This window comes from Rattus norvegicus, chromosome 3 (assembly GCF_021556685.1).
Source record: "Rattus norvegicus strain SHRSP/BbbUtx chromosome 3, alternate assembly SHRSP_T2T, whole genome shotgun sequence".
NCBI classification, from domain to species: domain Eukaryota; kingdom Metazoa; phylum Chordata; class Mammalia; order Rodentia; family Muridae; genus Rattus; species Rattus norvegicus.
Window position 1 is genome coordinate 61,630,704 of NC_141536.1, and position 18,996 is coordinate 61,649,699.

General features: G+C 43.4%; 1 protein-coding gene across 25 annotated transcripts in view; it reads right to left on the reverse strand.

Annotated features, from left to right (window-relative positions):
* Positions 1-18,996, reverse strand: part of Zfp385b (zinc finger protein 385B) — a 372,515-nt gene that overhangs the window by 94,131 nt on the left and 259,388 nt on the right. For 3 of the 25 annotated variants that reach the window (NM_001433362.1, NM_001433360.1, NM_001433358.1), the window contains 1 exon segment: positions 17,923-18,052. The gene's annotated coding sequence lies outside the window, so the exon portion shown is untranslated. 25 annotated transcript variants of the gene reach the window in all.

An 18,996-nucleotide genomic window follows, 5' to 3' on the forward strand; every position in this document is an offset into this window, starting at 1 on the left:
ATGTGTGTTCATATATATGTGTGTATGTGTTCATACATGTGTTTTCATATACATATATGTGTGTATATGTGTGTGTTCATACATATGTGTGTGTTCATATATATATGTATATGTGTGTATGTGTGAGTATGTGTATATATATATGGAGAGAGAGAGAGTGAAGGGCATCAGAAAATACAGATGATGACTCAGTGGAGAAAATCAGCTAAGAGTATATAAGGAACAGTGTCTTGTCTTGTCCTTTCTTCCTTCCTTCCTTCCTTCCTTCCTTCCTTCCTTCCTTCCTTCCTTCCTTTTCTTCCTTTCTTCTTCTGATGCTCAAGAATCTGTTTTGGCCTGGCATGTATACACCACTGGCATTTAATTACACATTACTCTCCTAATCAGGTAATGCTACTTCTATTGCTAACTTCAAGCTTGGAGATCCTAGATGATGTATTACATAATTGCATCAAATGTCACAGAGGTGTGTCTGAAAGGACTTATTTTAAAATCCTAGCAAAAATTGGAAGTTAGAGAAAATGGCCTTTAGCAATTTATCATCGTGATGATTATTAGAATTCTAAGTCTGAAGGGTAATAAGTAGGTGGAATCGATCTAAGCCTACTGAGCACACACAACTGTCCTGTGGCGGTTGGTCTCTGCAAGGGAGTTCCATCCATGAGGCCTCAATGGTGGCTATGATAAAAACAGTTTGTAATAGAGGCCCCCAGGGCCTGTAAGTCACTCTGTACTAACAAACTCAGATCAACTAGAATGCAGTTGGGAAACTAACTCACAGACAGATTGCCCCATCAGTGAAGGTCAGAATGCTCACAACCCTCCTTCCCCAATCACATCTCTATGCTAATAGACAGGCTGGAGAACTACTTAGCCTCCACCGTTCATTAGCATAAAAACTTAGCAGCTGTTTACCATTTCATTAGCATTTTAACGACATACAATTTTGCCGTGTTAAACACAGATTGTTTTAAAGTGCTGATGGATCTTACGAATAGGCCAGACAGCCACCATACCCTCACCTTACTCTCACTGCTTCAGGTCTTTTAAGACTGCTTCACCAGGACAGACTGCTTCCAAAGACTTTGCAGATAGAAATAAAAGACAGAGCACAGAGCGCCCCCCCCCCTTCTAGTCACAAGTTATTTCACACTTTGATCCTCTGTCATTTTATTCTAGATTTTGCTACTGCTGCCGCAGGCAGGCCTTTCTTGTCACCTCTGGGGACCTGAAAGTCGGTGAGTGTTGTGAGAAGAAATTTGGCTAGAATGCCTTGCACCCTGCAAGAAAATGTCCCGCTTTTCTAAAAGTCAAAGACTTGCTGAGATTAAAAAAGAAGAAAGGAAAAAGAGAGAGAAAGAAGAGAAAAATGGTTAACATTTCGGTAATGAGCGTTTTCATGCAAAAGTGCCCCCTTGGGGGCTGAGGGCAAAGGGGCTCATTAAATAAAGTGCAGTTTATTAAGATAAAAAAGTGTGCTTAAGCTTAGACCTAAGTGTAGATATGAAGACAGGCAGCTACAAAAGGACACTGGTGGCTCACACCTTGGGCAAGGCGGGCGTGGCCGGCTGTGAAGAGTGTCTTTGGCTTCTCTGCAGTCATTCAGCAATCCATATGACTCTAAATGTGTGTGCATGGGTGAATCTGGTGAATGTGAGCTCGAGGTCGGCTGTGGACAGAGGCCAGAGGAAGAAGCCAGGTACCCTGTTCCATCACTATTTGAGGTAGCAGCTCAAATTGAACCTGAAGCTACCTATGCCGCGCAGTCAGGGATCTCTGGCCATCCTCCTGTCTCTGCCTGGCCACCTCACTTCCAACACTATGGTTACAGGTGTTCTGTGCTCTGCAAACTTTTCAGTGGGCGTTGGCATCCGAGCTCAGCAACACTCATATCCAGTGAGCTATCTCTCCAACATCGACAGGCTTTTGTTGTTTTTGTTGTTGTTGATATTTTAATCTCTGGTAGCTTTTGTCAACTTGCCACAAACCAGAGTTATCGCAGAAGTGGGAACCTTAACTGAGGGATTGCCTCCTTCAAATTGGGATGTATTGTATCTGTAGGGTTTTTTTCTTGATTAATGATTGATGTGGGAGGCCCGGCCCACTGTGACTAGTGCCATCTCTAGGTGGGCAGTCCAAGGAAGAGCAAGCCAGGGCAGTGAGTCAGTAATCAGGGTTCCTCTATGGTCTCTGCTACAGTTCCTGCCTCTATTACCTTGATGGTGGCCTATAACCTGTGAGATAAAATAAGCCCCTTCGTCCTCCAGTTGATTTGGTCAGAAAATGGACAGATTTTCTCACAGCAATAAAGGGACACTAATCTTATTAGGCCAGTGTGTAAAGCACTGAGTTTCATCATGAGTTTCATATAAATGAATGAAGTCAAAATAGGGTTTCACTTTATTTGATAACTTTTTATATCATGTATATTTATCAAGCTTCCTATTAAAACCACACACGCGCATATACACACATACTTACACATCTACTTCTCTGGTTCTGGTGAATTCTTTTTCTGGGGTGGGCAGACATTTCCTTAGAGAAGGAAATGTAAAGGGGGAAGAGGTATGGGCAGGGTAGAGGAAGTTGGGAGGGAAGAAAAGGGAGGAGCAAGAGCTGGCTTCCTGCTTAAGGTCGGGGAGGAGAGACAAGGTCAGAGTCCTAATCCCATGTGTCTAAGGCCACCCAGTTGGTGTTGTTAATTTACCATGCTCAGCACAGCAAGGTACCCTACTTTGGTGGTACAGTTTATTAACTCAGCAAGGCAAGGACCCTACTTTGGGGGCACAGTTACAGTTTTCTGAGTCTTGACAAATAGAAGTTATATTTATCTATCCTATGAAGCCAGTAATACGCGAAAGACTCACCACTGTGATCATAAAAAAAAAAAATCCTATTATTTCAGCCAACTGCCTCTGTAACATAATAGGTACCTTATCATGTCAATGGATTATGTCATAATCCATCACAATGAAAGCTCATTTGAGGGCCAAGTGACACTTGGAATTATTGCCTTCGTCTCTGACCTTTAGAAATGTGATCTTGAAGGCCCTTTTAGGTTATAATCCCAAGGCTTCCTGGTGCCTCATCCTTGTGCCATAACAGAAGCAAACAAAGAGTCTGACGCTGAGAAACGAGAGCCGGACGGCCCACACGAGAGCCGGACGGCCCACACGAGAGCCGGACGGCCCACACGAGGGAGCCTTTACAGAGAGGAGGAGTCTGTTCCCCACCATGCAGGGCCGTTGCCTCTCGCACTGTCGTGTACGTCCCTTCAGCAAGGACTGAAATAGAAGACTTAACATACCACAGATGCCAAATACGGACCTCCTAAAGGCTTCTCTAAAGAAATTAAAGAGTGGCATTTCATTCTTTTACATTGCTTTCCCAGTATTATGTATGGCCCCTCGCTTCGTAGGTCTTTGCCTCTGATCAGCACAACCAATAACCAAGCATCTCCCAGTCTGTTGTGTCAGGAAAATGTAAAAGACTAAGAGGTCTACTGAGCAAGCCTGAGCACCAGGAGGTAGCGACATGAATAAAGGGTGAGTCTGACAAAGCTTTGCTTCCAAGACAGACACAGAATAATAGCACTGCACTATGGACCAAGTATACTACCCATGGCACAGATATTAATATGCACATAGGTATATAGAGATGGGTGTCAATGCATATTCATACCCACACATATACTATACTCATTTGATGCTTACAGTGTCCCTCTCAACAAACAAGATATTATTAGCCTGAATTCAGAGACAGGAAGCTGAGGCACAGAGTGACTACAACTTTATACAGTTGATACGTGCAGGTGCGAGAATTCAAACATAGGCAGTTTGAGTTCTGGTTGCTAGTTTTTACTGCCAGATTATTGCCGAAGACGTTTTCACTACCTAGGCGCATTCTCTGTCTGTAGAGGAGAAGAGTTTGAATTTAAACCAATAGATCTAAAATGTTAAATGTGCAAACAAAAATTCCTCGCTGCTGGGGATTAGCTAAAACTCTTGACATTGACCTAAGTGTCCGATACTCAGATAACTAAATGGTATATGATTTTTTTTAAAGTTCTTTGAGACCTAGTTCTAGAATATTTTGATTTAAAAATAATCTTCCTCCATAGAGTCAAATTATTTCATTCAATCAATAGTTATAAGGGACCAGCAAGAAAAGGTATTGATGTGCTTATAAACTGTGTCAGGATTTATTTTACTTTTAAGAGAGAAGCTACTAATAGCAAATACAAGAATTACTGAGTTTCTGCTACATCCAAGGTACCATGCAGGTGATCTGTACCCCTTATTTTATTAATAGAACCCCATAAAGTTTCTATTGCTGTCTCCATTTTACAGAAGAGAATGATGAAATTTAGAGCAATTAAGATCACTTAGTAGGTGCTGTAGCATGTGTGGTTTTTTTGAATTGGTATGGTCCCTATAGACTCGTGTGCTTAAATCTTTGACCCATAGGATATGGTACTATTAGGAGGTATGGCCTTGCCAGAGGAAGTGTGTTATTCTGGGGGCAGGCTTTGAGGACTCTTAGGCTCAAGCTATGCCCAGCATTGCACACAGTCTTTTTTCTGCTGCCTTTGGACCAACTCTCAGCTCTCTCCAGCACTTGTACCTCACCAGCACCATGTCTGCCTGCATGCAACCATGTTCCCCACCATGATGATAACAGACTTATCCTCTGAAGTGACAGCCAGCCCCAGTTTAATGTTTTCCTTTATGAGTTGCCATGGTCATGGTGTCTCTTCACAGCAAGAAAATCCCTAACTAAGGCAGACTAGATCCAAACTCCTGCTCTTGTCTTGAAAACCTAGACCATTACTATATAGAGCAGGAATCACAAAAGTTAACTGTGAAAAGGTTATGCCATAGGGAGTGTGGAGGCAGTTCAAATGGAAGAGTACTTGCTTGCCATGAGGGAACAAAGTCTTGGAATCTTTCTTTGGAATCGCGCGCGCGCGCGCACGCGTGTGCGTGTGCGTGTGTGCGTGTGTGTGTGTGTGTGTGTGTGTATCTCACATACTCACACACATACACACACACACGCACACACACACAGATATAGTATAGATGGTATACATTTTGGTCCCTTATCTTTAGAAAGAGAATTAAAACCTAGAACAAGAAAAATGAGAAGCCCAAATGGACATTTCAGAAAAGTAGTTATTAAAATGGCCAATAATTCTACAAAAGGAGGTTCATCCTGCTGCGGGGATGAGAGAGTTATAATTAGGAGATTAACATCTACGATGAAGGAAGAGTCTAAGCATTGACCAAGAAGCTAGAACCCAACAATGAAACATAAATTGTTATAACTACTTGGAAAAAGGTATTTGACAATATTCCTGTCAGCTTAGTACGGCAGCATCCCCTGTGACTCAGCTGTTATGCTTCCAGACAGAAGCTGGACGGAAGTAGTATGTATTATAGAATAATCCTAGCAACAGAAGTCCCGACTGGAAAAGAGTCGATTAACACATCAGCTACAGAAAGAATAAAACAATTTGGAGATCTTATAGAACAAAACATTCACAACAATGGGCTCTGGCAGTGAGAACGAACGATACCAAATTATACATACATTAATGAATAATACATTTCTTGAGAAAAACAAAGTTGAGGAAAAGAACTGTGAGAGTAGGTGCAGATGATAAAACTGTGACAGGCTATGCTGCTGGGATTACGGCTGTCTCTAAAGAGAGAATGGAAAGCAGTGGAGGGTAGAGTGACTGGAGGACAGCATGAGAGCATCTCCTAGGGCCTTTTCCCTCATCTGAGGGCCAGGTACACTGCTATGCTGTTTTTCACCTTCCTCAACAGCGAGGAGATGCCTCTCTGGAAGTCCTGTGTGCCAACCCATTGAACCAGTGGGGCTTCCAGGGTTCCTTTCTGTATACGTTAATAGCTGTTTCTAGAAACAGGATCAGTGCTGTTAAGAAAACATGTCCACAAATAAGAAAAGAAAAAAATCTTTGGGGCTGGAGACATAGTTTGGTGATTGAGAGAGTTCTGGCTATCCTTCCACAGGACCGGGGTTCAGTTCCCAGCACCCACATGGTAGCTCACAACAGTCTGTAACTCCAGTTCTAGGGGATCTGACATTTTCATGCCAATGCACATAAAACATGATTAAGTAAATTATTAATAAAAGAAAAAGAAAAATCGCTCCAATTAAAAGGGTGTTTGCAAATGCTGTCGTGTTATTACAGTGTGTTTGGTGAGATTTGAGTTCTCTTTTCCATGGTCTGCTTGACTGTGCTCTACGTGATCTGTCAGCTAATGGTCATCCCATGGTGTTAGCACCACTTCGCTGACCTTAGAAAAGAGAGGACTGATACCCAATCATGTGTAAGGAGTGGGTGGGTATCTGGAAGTTTAAGGCTATATGAGTTAAAAAAGATTATTTTATTTAACATGCAGGAGTATTTTGCTTGCATGTATGTAAATATATGTACCATATATGTGCCTTGTGCCCATGGGTTGTGGGACAAAAGAAGAAATCAGATTCTTTGGAGCTGGAGTTGAAGACATGTGTGAGCTTCCGTACAGGTGTTGGGGATTGAACCCAGATCCTCTTAGGCACTGAGCTACCTCTTCAGCACTCTGAGTCTATGTAGTTTTAACTGTTGGCATCTGGGCCTGGGAGCAGCTAAGGTTCCATGTGCCCTCAGCTTGCAGAGACATTCCTCAGCATCTGCCATTGCAGGAGCCTGGGGCAATGCTGTATTTACAAAGGAAGCCCTGGAAGCCCCAGGCTCTGTCTGGTGTGCAAGCACTAAGAGGTTCTGCGTGAGAAAGCAGCAGTGGGGCCGTGATGGATGGTAAGCCATGATGTCCTTCAGTTTACCAGTAATGCACAGCTTTCATACAGAATGATGAATTCATCAGGAAGATGGTTTTGCTCATGCTGTGGCAGCAGAGTACACACAGCCAGGTAGCGATTGATTTCTCTCTGACTATCTGGCCCACATACTGAATTTCTTATATTTAAATGCCGAAAGAATGAGATTTAGTTACTATGTAGTGCACATTGTGGTTTAGGTAAGAACGTGCCAGGCTCTGCAGCGGTTGGGAATCTTTTGAGAAAGATAGGAGCATTTCACGATTTAAGTTTACATGGGCAAAACTGAATAGGAAACATTTCAGCTTTACCATAGCTCCTCTACTTGTTCCCCCATAGGATGGAGAACAGTTGTGCAAGATGGGAGACTAAAGATGGGGAATCACGGGCTTCTAGCAGATGCCTTCTCCAGCCTTGAAAGCAGTGTTTTTAACACACCTGACTTATCAAAAGGGAATGCCATGTGCTGGTTCCTGAATTACCAAGTGTTTAGAGAAGCCAGAATGATCTCCAGACATGGATTTACTAAAACTGCCTGAGGACAGGAGAGGTCACAGGAGCCTGGTGACTTTTTTGGCTTAAAAACTCAGGGAGATGGTCCTAAACTTTGTCTGCCCAGTGACTCCTAGCCTTGGCATTTAGACTTCCAGGCGGTCTAACAGTTTTAAGCTGTTTAGATGAACACAGCAATGACTTTTGCTGTCCCCACATAGCATATTAGAAAGCTAACTGGACCCTAGATCTATCTATGGTTTATTTTAGGCAGTGTCCTAAACAGGCCTTCCTGGGAAAGACAGCTGCGTCTCCCAAGTGATGGGCTATTCCTAGAGAAGTTCTATCTCATATAATGTTAGAGGTAGATATAGTTTAGATTTATACAGTTTAGACTTGAGTAAAGGAAGACCTCACCATGGCACCTGACAGGTGAGCATAGTCTGAGTCCATAGTCCGGTGTCACCACTTGAATATTTAGTACCACTTAAGCTGTCTATGAACTACAGGTTTATTATTGTAATTATTATTGTCTTCCTTCTTGGGGAATTAGAGAAGGGTCGAGATAAGGTCTCTTACAGCCCAGGCTGGCCCTGAGTGTCTGAACTCACCGTGCTGCTGAGGAGCTCGTGGCCCTATTCTTCTTGCCTCTGACTCTCGAGAAGCGAGGTTACAGATATGCACCGCCCCAGAGTGCAGCCTTGCCTCAGTCATCTAAGTTCATATTCGTCTGTTTTGCTTTCCAACTTTGAATTTCAACCAAGAAGATTTTAATGTCAATATGTGTGTGTGTGTGTGTGTGTGTGTGTGTGTGTGTGTGTCACTATGAATAATGGAAGAGAAAACTGATAAAAGAAAAAGTGTTGTGGCCAAGGACTGCCATTTCTCCCCAGTTTAGAGATTAGCAGGAGATTGATTGCAACACCTCATTTTGATTAAGTCTTTTAATTTCTCCAATGGGAAAAGGAGACAACAGCAGAGTTCATTAAAACCGGGCTTTTTAACCACATGGCTTGGATCGATATAACAAATGCCAACAGCACTGTGGTAGGGGACACTCACACTTGGGTCGGTTGGCGGGTTTATATGGAAGCACTACCTGAACTGCAGTGAACTCAACCGTCTGAAAAGACACCTTTCCCCAAGCAATGGCAAAGGGCCTGCTGCTGGAGCAGATCAAAGCGGCAGGCCCTTCTGGCCTCTGGCTCTTTTTGGGCCAGCCTTGCACAAAGGGCCAGCAGGAAAGGGGCTGGATACTGGCGCTCAGGAGGCCAGTGCACCAGCTGCTGCTGTAAATTCTAGCTCCAGGACACAAAATGTTTCACGCCCTGGTGAGAAAGATTTTCGGTTTCTGCATTCAATATCTAGACTATTTACATTTAAGAACTTAAAAAGGGGTAGGTAGGGGAGGAGGAATTGTGGTATACAGTAAATAATAACCTTAAAAACATACCCCACCCCTACCCCAGCTTGCTCAATTTCAGGAAACACAGTATTTGCTCTGCCTGAGCCTTCTAGTCCTACCTTGGTAGAGAGGAAAGGGTTTCCTGGATTTAAATATTAACCAAAGCTTCAACACTATTAAAAAAAAAATGCTGCTGTTCCTCTCACCCACGCAAAGCAATAGATTCCCAGAGAGTACAGCTTGGGAATAATAGAAACGGCAGAAACCACTGTGGCCCCTTGTGCTGTGCCTTTCCATGGCCATCATAATAATAGCTACGAGGCATTCAGGAAAACTGCCCGTGGACTGTTAACAATCATGGCAGCCATCACCAAAGGGGATGTTCCTGGCCCTCTCTAACATGAATGAAGCCATTCTCTCCTGGAAGCAGAGATGACTCCTAGGTGACATCCAGGAACACAAGGAGCAGGGGGACCATTGCTATATCCCCAGGGACGCCTGCTATCTGAGTGTGTAACCCCACTATACAGGGGATGGGGTGAAACTAGGGTGTGGGAGAGGGCAGGAAGGATGGTAGCTAGCTGAGTGTGCCTTAGATCTGCAAAAGGGTACAGAATGAGCACTATTTCCTCCTCTAGAATTTCCCAGTTTTATCTCCTAGAATGCCCACCCCATGATCTTTTCCTTGTGTAGGAAAAAAAAACAAAAACAAAAAACAGAACAAAGAAAAAAAAAATCACAGGAGTAGCAACACCTAGTAAGGAGGGACATCAAACGCCTCCAAGCACAGGAGCTATGAACCAGAGTACTGGCCTATCAACCTCACTGAGACAGACAGACAGGGAGCATCCTGTAGCCCCTGGGGTGCAGAATACTCCACAGGATAGCTTTAGTGGGTGTTTAGCAGACTGGCCAATGCCTGGCTTGACTTCTTGGAACTCAGCCACCTCTGACATCCTAGCAATTGATTCCACTTGTTTTAGTCAAGCAGCAGTTCCTGGGCCCAGAGTGATATGCAAAACAGCATCAGATAAGGCCCTGCATGAATGCCCCAGGACAGCCTGCACTAGGAGTGATTCAGCAGAGCCGACAGCCCTGCCCTGGGCCTTGTGTTTACTCTTGTACATACAGGCTTTGTTCTAGTTGGTCTTGTATGGGCTTTTTTCTTCTTCCTGTGTGTGTTCATGTATGTGCAGATACTTGTGTGTGAGCATGTTCATATGTGCTGGTACACGTGCATGTGTGAAATCCAGAGGACAACCTGGAATGCGGTTCCAAGGCATCACTGCTTATTTTTGCATTTCCTTGATTTCTTTTTAACATTTTTAAAGACAGGTTCTCTTATTGACTGGGACTCACCAACTAAGTTAGGCTGTCTCTGCCTCCCCAACCCTGGGGTTACAAGTGCAAGCCACCACACCTGACATTTTTTCAGTGGGTTCTGAACTCAGGCTGTCCTGACAGGGCAACTTTACTAACTAGGCTATCTCCCAAGTCCTTCCGTCTGTCTGTCTGTCCATCCTCCCTTCCCTTCTAATTTAAAGAACATGTTTATCACAACGTCATTGCAGTTTTTACAACTTGACTTTGGTGTTTTCTCTATCTTGCTGTTCTGCTCCATGCAGTATAAGGTTTTTTTTTTTTTTAACATTATATAAATAGTGTATATTATGCCCAGCATCTTAAGGTGTCTACTGAAGGTAAGCAGTTTAACACCATCCTACTATTACCTTTGTGTGTGGTGAAGGCACCTGTAATCTATTCCCAGGAAATCTCTAGTACGCCAAACGATATCATTAAGTAGAATCACCTGGTGCTGTCTGTGGGCTCACTAGGTTTATCCTTCCTCTGTAAGTGCAGGTCTGTACCACTGGCCCACACTGCCCTTTGCCCTCTGTGCTCCCCCTCCTTTGGTAAGTTCCTTGTTATTCTGTTTTTATGCTTTCGAAACTTGTTAATGATTGAACACAGAAGATGTGTGATTTTCGCCCCTCTGACCGGCTTATCTACTTACTTCATACTAACTCTCATCCATATTCCTGCGAACGATGTGATTTTTTTTTTTTAAAGCTAGATACTATTCTTTACGTGGAATATCTTTTTTGACTTCCCGAGTGCTTCTCCCTGGCTCACTCAGTAAACTCATTTTCTGGGTTGGGTACTACCTTCTCTGTGTGCTTGCTTCCCGTGGAATTGCTTACCCCTGTGCAACACTTAGCTCATCAGAAAACTGTGGGGAGGGATGGGCATAGTGGGCTTAACGAGGAATCCCACAAACGTGAAGAATTTTATCAAAGTACTCATTCCTCTTCTTTTCAATGACTTATGGCATAATGCGGCCAAGGATCGCAATGTTTCCTTTCAGATCACATCTACTTCAACTCTTGGTCTCTTCTGGACTTCACACAGCTTTGTAAGCAATTGCTGCTTTATAAGGCACCCACGTAATGAGAAAGGAAACCATAGAAATGGATCTGATGCTCACTGAATATACTTTGATGAAGCATATTCCAGGGAAAGTTCCAAAGTTGCACAATCCCTACGCATTTTCAAACTCGGGTTGATTTGTCTCCTTCTCCTAACAGCCCAGATCTCAGTCTCTCTCTTCCTGACTCCCAGTCTTTCTGTCTTTCCTGCCTCTCATCTCTCCCTCTGTTTTGTCTTATTGTCTCTTTGTCCCTCCCTCACCATAACACTACTAGGGATGGGAAAGCACTCATAAAATCTTGCCTTGGCCTCCTTTGCAGCTTGGCTGTGTTAATTCTGTTTTAGTTCCTTGTGTTGTTCCATTATAAGCTAAGAGACTGCAAGCCAGCCGGCATGAGGATCTGGTCAAGACACAACAATTCTACTAGGCCAGACATCTGTGGTGATGTCACACACGGTTGTGTTGGCTGCAACACCTGAGGACTGATATCCTATGTGCTTCCACTGTGGCATCTGCAGAACACTGTGAGAGACGGGGACACGCTAGGAACTTAGATGCATCTTGGATATTGACTGTGTATTTTTATAGAAACTCCTCATTGTGACCTGGGTGATCCAAGCACTAACTGCTTTTCTCCTCAGGGCTCATGGTCCTACTGCACATACTAAGTAGACTTCTGACATAGATACTTAATAAGATGTCTTCTAGAGCCCTGGATGGCTTATGGTTATTCCATGCCTTTCTGAAGCTATATCTTGAATTGATATACACGAGTAAACAATTTCATTAAAACAAACAAACAAACGGGTGGTGCCTTGTTGGGGGGTGGCTTAATTTGTCAACTGCTTGCTGTGTAAGAGTGAGGACCCAAGGGTGCTAGTTTGGATCCCTGGAACTCTTTGGGCTGATAGTGTTGTTCAATCAGTGAGCTCAAGGTTCCACAGAAGAGTTTATGACAAAATGTAAATGACAGACCTCTGGTCTCCACGTGCATGCACACATGTGTACACAAACACATACACATCACATGCACACGTAGCGAACGGCAGTAAAAAGAAAAGAAAGGCGTAATACCAAATGGTAAGAGCAGCAGACAGGGGACTAGACCCCAAGTCCTTCTCGGATCGGGTGCTAGCCTACTGTGATGACAACATGGAGCTGTGCAGCCTAAGAGATCACACGTCACAGAGCCTGAAGGACCTTGGGAAAATTAATGAGCTCTGGCTTTAACACGCTAGTTTTTGTTGCAAGGGTTCACCAAACCCTCACTGCTTACCCCTCTGAGCCACCAGTGAGGCAGAATACAAGAACTTGATGCTGTTTCGATGCTTTCCAAACCACCTAAAAGTCCCACTGGGGCTGGTGGTAAGATAAAAACATCATCCTGCCACCAAGGATTCCCAGGTCCCTTCCTAACGGTGACATTTATTCATGTTTACAATCAGCAATATTGAAAGAAAGAGGGGGACATGGTAAGAAAAAGCGGTAACTTTCATGTAGGAGTGAGGATGTCACAAATACCTATTTTACACACAAAAGTGCCCCCCCCCCCAGCACACACTGCTCCCTCTGGAGGAGCAATGCTTACCTACCAGCTGTCCCAAGAGAGTTCTACACCAAAGAGATGGAACAAACAGGAAACCTAGAGTTTGACTTAAACTGGATGGACCGGACCGCTACAGCCCAAAATGTGCCTGTCATCAAACTCATGTGACAGGAGCTCAGATCACCTGTGTCACTCTATTTCACTGCAGGCGATCAGTCACTATTTTGTCAGCATAAATGTGGACTCAGCCTCAGCTCAAAGAAAGACAAGAGAAAAGAGGAGAGGCAATTCTCACACAGTCGGTTAAATACACACTTTAGTTTTTATCCAGCGGGTTATTTTAAGACAACTTCAAAAGCAAAGAAGAACTGTAGCTCAGGCAGACAGGCAGGGAATCATTCAAGCGCATCTTTACGATATTTAGCCAAGTGCCTCCATATTTACACTTTAAATACAAATCAGTTAGGAAAACCAGAAGTAAGGTGAGGTGTGAGCAGGCAGGGGTGGGGGTGGGAGGGTCTTAAAATTAGCAAGGGTTAACTTTCCCCCAGCCTGATTCTGATGCTTCCCTTTTCCTGCAGCTTTTGGGCGATTTTATATTTCTGTCACACTCTTTGTGGAGAAGTTATCTGCTGTGTGAAGGCTGAGCAGCCCGAGACGCTTACCTTCCTTTGAAAGATTACAGTCCGCGCTCACGCCTTCGCTCACGCATGGTGCGCGGCGTTACACTGAGAGATAAATTCTTCCATCATTTCAACCGGGTGCTACTGTGAGATGTGGCTCTCGGAAAACGGCCCGCAGGCACTGCGTCGGAACAAATCACAGGTCCTGTAATCGCCGTCTAGCTCTAATTACTATAGAGGAGAGTGTTTGCAACTCGACTCCAGGGAGAGGGCAGGCTACCTTCTGACGACATCCAACCAAATATATCCTAAAAGACTGACAAGTCACTTTCTTTATTGTAATTTTTTTTCTCAGTCCCCCATGTGCTCCACTGTGGCAAGATAAATCAGATGCCCTCCCACCCCCACCCCCCACCGAAACAGCTCAGTGTCCACAAAGTATTTATCACGAAGGTTTGGAATTCTCTGTATCACTTAGATTTCAAGAGGTTGTTTTGTTTTTCCTAAATGGGCAGCCAGATCTACAATTTAAATTTGCTTTTTATTTCAGAGCAGAACCGGTTCCCAAATGAACCCAATTTGTATTCCGTTAGCAGAGAACAGTTTATTTACAAGCTATTTGGTGTGAAAAAAAAAGTGCTTTCTTTCCCATGGAAATTTAGGTTTTAAGTAAAGATTCTGAGCATATAATTAAAAAAGGCTAAAGCTGACGACAATTTGATGTTGACAACATTAGCAGTGATGTCTATGCATTCCAACTCAAAATCCTAATTTCAGTTATATGGGGGAATTATCATGTTGAAATGAGCACTATATAGGCTTGGGAGTGAAATGATACAGTATCTACTCCCATATTTAACTGATGCCACCCTACATCTCCTGGCATTTGGGTCTTGGCTCTGTGGTCAGCGTAAGGATGAGATGTGATCTGTCCACGTTACCATTGGTGTAGGGGCTCTGTGGTTTGTTTGTTTTTTTTTCCCCACCAAGACGGGTGAATTTAGTTAGAGGTCATCTCAGCGATGTTTGCACGTACCTTGTGCAACTTAGTACTGCTGCCAGCCAGAGCCAACACTTCAGAATCAATAACGTCAGGCTTGCAAAGTCACGACCAGAGAAAGGCAAGCCGACTGTAAAAATCAGATGCCCAGTTCAAAACGGTGATTTTAACATTAGCTCTTAGAAGCTGTGTGTTTCTCCAGGCTCTATAAACTCAGGCACAAGTACCTTCAGTGGGACATGGCAAGCTAGCTCTGAGCTTTCCTGCCTCTAACACTTGTGTTAGTCTCCGAGGATTAAGATAAAAAAGCCAGTCATGCTGGGATTCTGCCTTTTTATAAAATCAAACTTTCATTCATGATGAAATCTCTCTTAAGGAGTCCCTGGCTCATTAGAAACTGCAAACGCATTTCATTCAAAGCATGGCTGGCGTTAGATGAAGTATTTTGGGCCTGATTCTTGGAGACTTTCTCAGGACTGTCTCTGGGTCTGCAACCAATGAATCTTCAAAGTTTCTTTGTACACTTCTATAAACGCATTTCATTCAAAGCATGGCTGGCGTTAGATGAAGTATTTTGGGCCTGATTCTTGGAGACTTTCTCAGGACTGTCTCTGGGTCTGCAACCAATGAATCTTCAAAGTTTCTTTGTACACTTCTATATACGCTTAGTGTCTGTCAGTGTTGGCAAAGTGTGGGCTCCAAACGAGCTATATCAGGAACTCCTCAGAAGGGATGGAAACAAATTCCCAGGCCTCTGGGGGCGGGCACTGCAACCTGTGTTTCAACAAGCCCCGCCTCCAGGCAACCTGAGACCAGTAGTCTCTCTAAGCTGGTGGGTGGTGTCTGTGCAGCAGCAGTAGGAGAATGGGATAAAGAATGCTTATATCTCCATGGGAGAGACTGTGGACAGACAGGGACTCTGTAGAGAGCTGGCACGCCAATGGCTTATCTAAAGGACGGGGGTGGGGTTTGGATGGGTCTGCAGCAACCCTGTGCTTTGTGCTAGGACTGTCCACCCACTACCCCTTACTCCAGTCCATGAACCTCACTCTGACTACTCTTCCGAAGTTTAACCCTTTCAGAGTACCTTGCACTTCCATCTCCATTTTCTACAGCCGAATAAAAGTCCTTAATTAGTCCTTCCTGACCTCTCTACCACCACCAGAATATAATCCCGCACCTAAATTGTTTCTCTTCTTGAGCTTCTAACAACCTCCCAGATCCCTCCTCACCCTAATGTGCACTGTATCTAAGTAGCTATCACAGCCTCGCCATCGCAGTTGCCCCTTCTTTTTTTTTTTTCTTTCTTCTTTTTTCCGGAGCTGGGGACCGAACCCAGGGCCTTGCGCTTCCTAGGTAAGCGCTCTACCACTGAGCTAAATCCCCAGCCCCTTTCTTTCTTTCTTTTTTTTTTTTTTTTTTTTTTTTTTGGTTCTTTTTTTTTTTTTGCAGTTGCCCCTTCTTGACTGTCTCTGCTTCACATTCGGCTGTGTCAGATTTCTCCGCCTTCTGACCAATCAGGTTAGTGGACTTTATGACACGTATCTACTTCTCTCTTCACACTCACTCAATGCCCTCACCAGCTGCTTGCTAATGAGGTTGGAGTAGGCGTAGAAGTAGGTACAAGAGACACTTGATGAAATATCTTGAAGGAATGAGTGGATGGATGGATGGGCAGATGGATGGATGGGTGGATGGATGGATGGATGGATTAGTATCTATTTATCTATAGAAGCATAGGAGGTCATTAAAGAAAAAGCTATTTCCTCCTGGAAAAGAAGAAAAGGATCTTTACCTTTGGCCTGGGTGGACCTAACATCTGAGCTAATCAAAACACAAGAGTAATCTAGATGGACGGGTCAGTCTCCTAAGAGGCCACCTCAGGAAGGCAGATGCACACAGTTCATTGAAGACATAGAAGACATAACTGCTTAATGAGAATGGACTTTTCCTTCGAAGCATCCTTGCTCTCTGTGGCTGTTAGGTCTCTCAGCCTCTAAGAGGCCACACACAGAAAGCTCTGTGTGTGTATGTGTGTGTAATATATATATATATATATATATACTTTCTTATGTGCCTAGAGCTTAAATCTCCTTTCTCCCATAGCTCGGGGCTTTCTCTTCTTCCTCTGAAGCTACCTCCCTTTGTATGTGTCTGCTCTGCCTCCATTCCTAACCCAAAGGTATCCCCTCTTCTCTTCTCCATCTCCTTTCTCTAAGCAGCTGCTGAGACGTGCAGCTTACCCATCCTGGAGCGTTTCTTTTCAACTTCAAGAAAGTTGCCCTTGAGCGTCCCATTGAGTCTGTTCTTAAATTCTTGCATTAAGGAGGCTAAGAGTTTTTGGAGGGGAGCCTGTTTCCTCAATAAGATGTGGTACCCTAGATGGGACTCCTCAAAAAAAGTCCATACACTAACGTTACATACATAATGTTACCCATTGTACTCGATATTAGGCGATGGAATTCTTAAAAGTGCGTCAAGTCAACCATGTTCCTACTCACCTGCTTTCTGTGACTTCCCTCTGTGAGTTATAGACCTGAAATTCAACACAGCCATATACATCTCCTCTCTGCTACTTACTAACTGAACATTTCACAAATTAATTGCTTTTTAAGATATAACTTCCTCATCTGATGAGTGAGAATAAAACAATAATAGTATCCCCTGAGCAGAGCTGGGGGAAATGATGCATCAATTTTTTTATTACGGTGCCTAGAATATTGAAGGACCTGTCTTATCAGCGTCCCTCAGCTGTCACCATGGGGCTCCCTCCCGAGGGCTTCAACTCAGCATCTGCTGTCATCTTCAAACTTTACAGAACAACTTATCCCTTTACACTTTATAACACCAGTTAAACAGGGGCCTCCATCCAGTGCAGTGCCTACCTTTGTTGTTTCTTTCCTATCTCTTGGCCCTCAGGCAATGTCGGGTATGGGGTGATGCCCCCAGAATGTTCGCCTCCTGAGGCAGCAGCTGTTTCTAGGATAGGTATTCTTTCTCAGTTCTAAGACTTCATTCATGTCAAACCTCCCAGGATGTGGCTCCTTGTTTGTCTTATTTTAAGTCTCTTCTGTTTAAAACATTGTTTTTTATGCACTTTTCTTAGGAAGGTATTCTCTACCTTCGTAAGAAAAACATCTTGGTTTCTTCTAAACATGACAACTTTTCCTTTTCTATGTTTTTCTTTTTTACCGTACTGAAGACGGTGATGTGTGTGCTACTGTGTTGATACCTTCTTCCCTAGGGAATACTGAGCTCTTCGGAGTTAAAAGAGTAGATTTGGTGACTGCCTTGCCTACTGTACTGTCCAGAAAAGGCACTCGATGAAATATCTTGAATGAATAAACAAGAAAGGGATAAGAGATAAAGGGAATGGCATTTATATCTTACTATAATAACTCATTATTATATGGTCTTCTTTCCTGGCAATAAATATGAACATGGTCAAGAGTACAGGGCTACCCCTTACAAATGAGGTCCATTCTTTTACTCTCCCTCCTGAGATCGGGTCTTACATGTTCTGGGCAGGCTTCAAACTCACTAGAATAGTTGATTACCTTGAACTTCTGATTCTCCTACCTCCATCTCCTGAGTCCCGGGATTATAGGCTTGTCCTACCACTCATAGTCTATTGGATACCGAAGACTGAACCAGGGCTTCCCACAGGCCGTGCAAACACTCTACCATCAGTTCTGTTACCTCCAGCCCTGAGGCCAGAGCCCAACATTCCGGAACTCAAAGCATTTTCCTTGAACATGAGATCACAGGTGAGCCCTGCATTCCTGGGTAGACCCTGGGAACTTTGTTAGCTCTTGGGTAGCTGCCTTCAGTACAACATTGTGCTAGCAACAACATCTCTATGGCAACATTAGCACGGAGGGCTTGGAGTGGAGGCAGCATACTCTGTGTAGGGCCCGACTTCCTTGGAAAGCCAGAGCCATGATCTTTGTTGTATGTTAATATACTCAGAGAGCCATAACTAGACCTCAGTTTTCTGTGTGTGAAAAAGTGCTTACTTTTTTGTGAACAGAACATGATCTTGTTTTAAAAAAATCAATTTATAATTGGTATGAATTCACAAAACCCTATAAAAATTTAATATCTTTGAATTTTTTTGAAAATCAGAAACTATCATTTTTTTTTAAATTCAGAATTCCAAATTTTAGCTTCTTTTTTCCTTCACTGTGAACTAAGTTTTAGTTGAGGATGGCCCTCAAAGAGTCCAGCATCAGCACTTTTATATGAATTCCTTCTGGCAAATACATAATGACTAATTAATTGATAAGCTTTTAATTACATTACTAGAGGGGTCTGGTGTTTTCAACTAACTCTTGAGCAAGCAAATAACCCCCTTTTAATGAAAAAAATAACTGTGTTTCAGTGATGTGATGGTAAGGTTGGATTGTCACAAGTTTGCATACTCAAAGCAGGCCTATCAGGTTATCGGTGGAGAGGCCAGATTATCTATAGTAACCTTTGCTTCTTCATTTACTCAATTAGACATATGAACTGAAAAATGGGTCCCTAAAACAATTTTAGACTAATAAGATACATGGTATTTTGTAAAAATTACTAGGAAAAAACAATCGTCCAACCAACCAATCATCCAACTATCCATCCAACCAACCAACCAACCAACCAACCAAACAAACA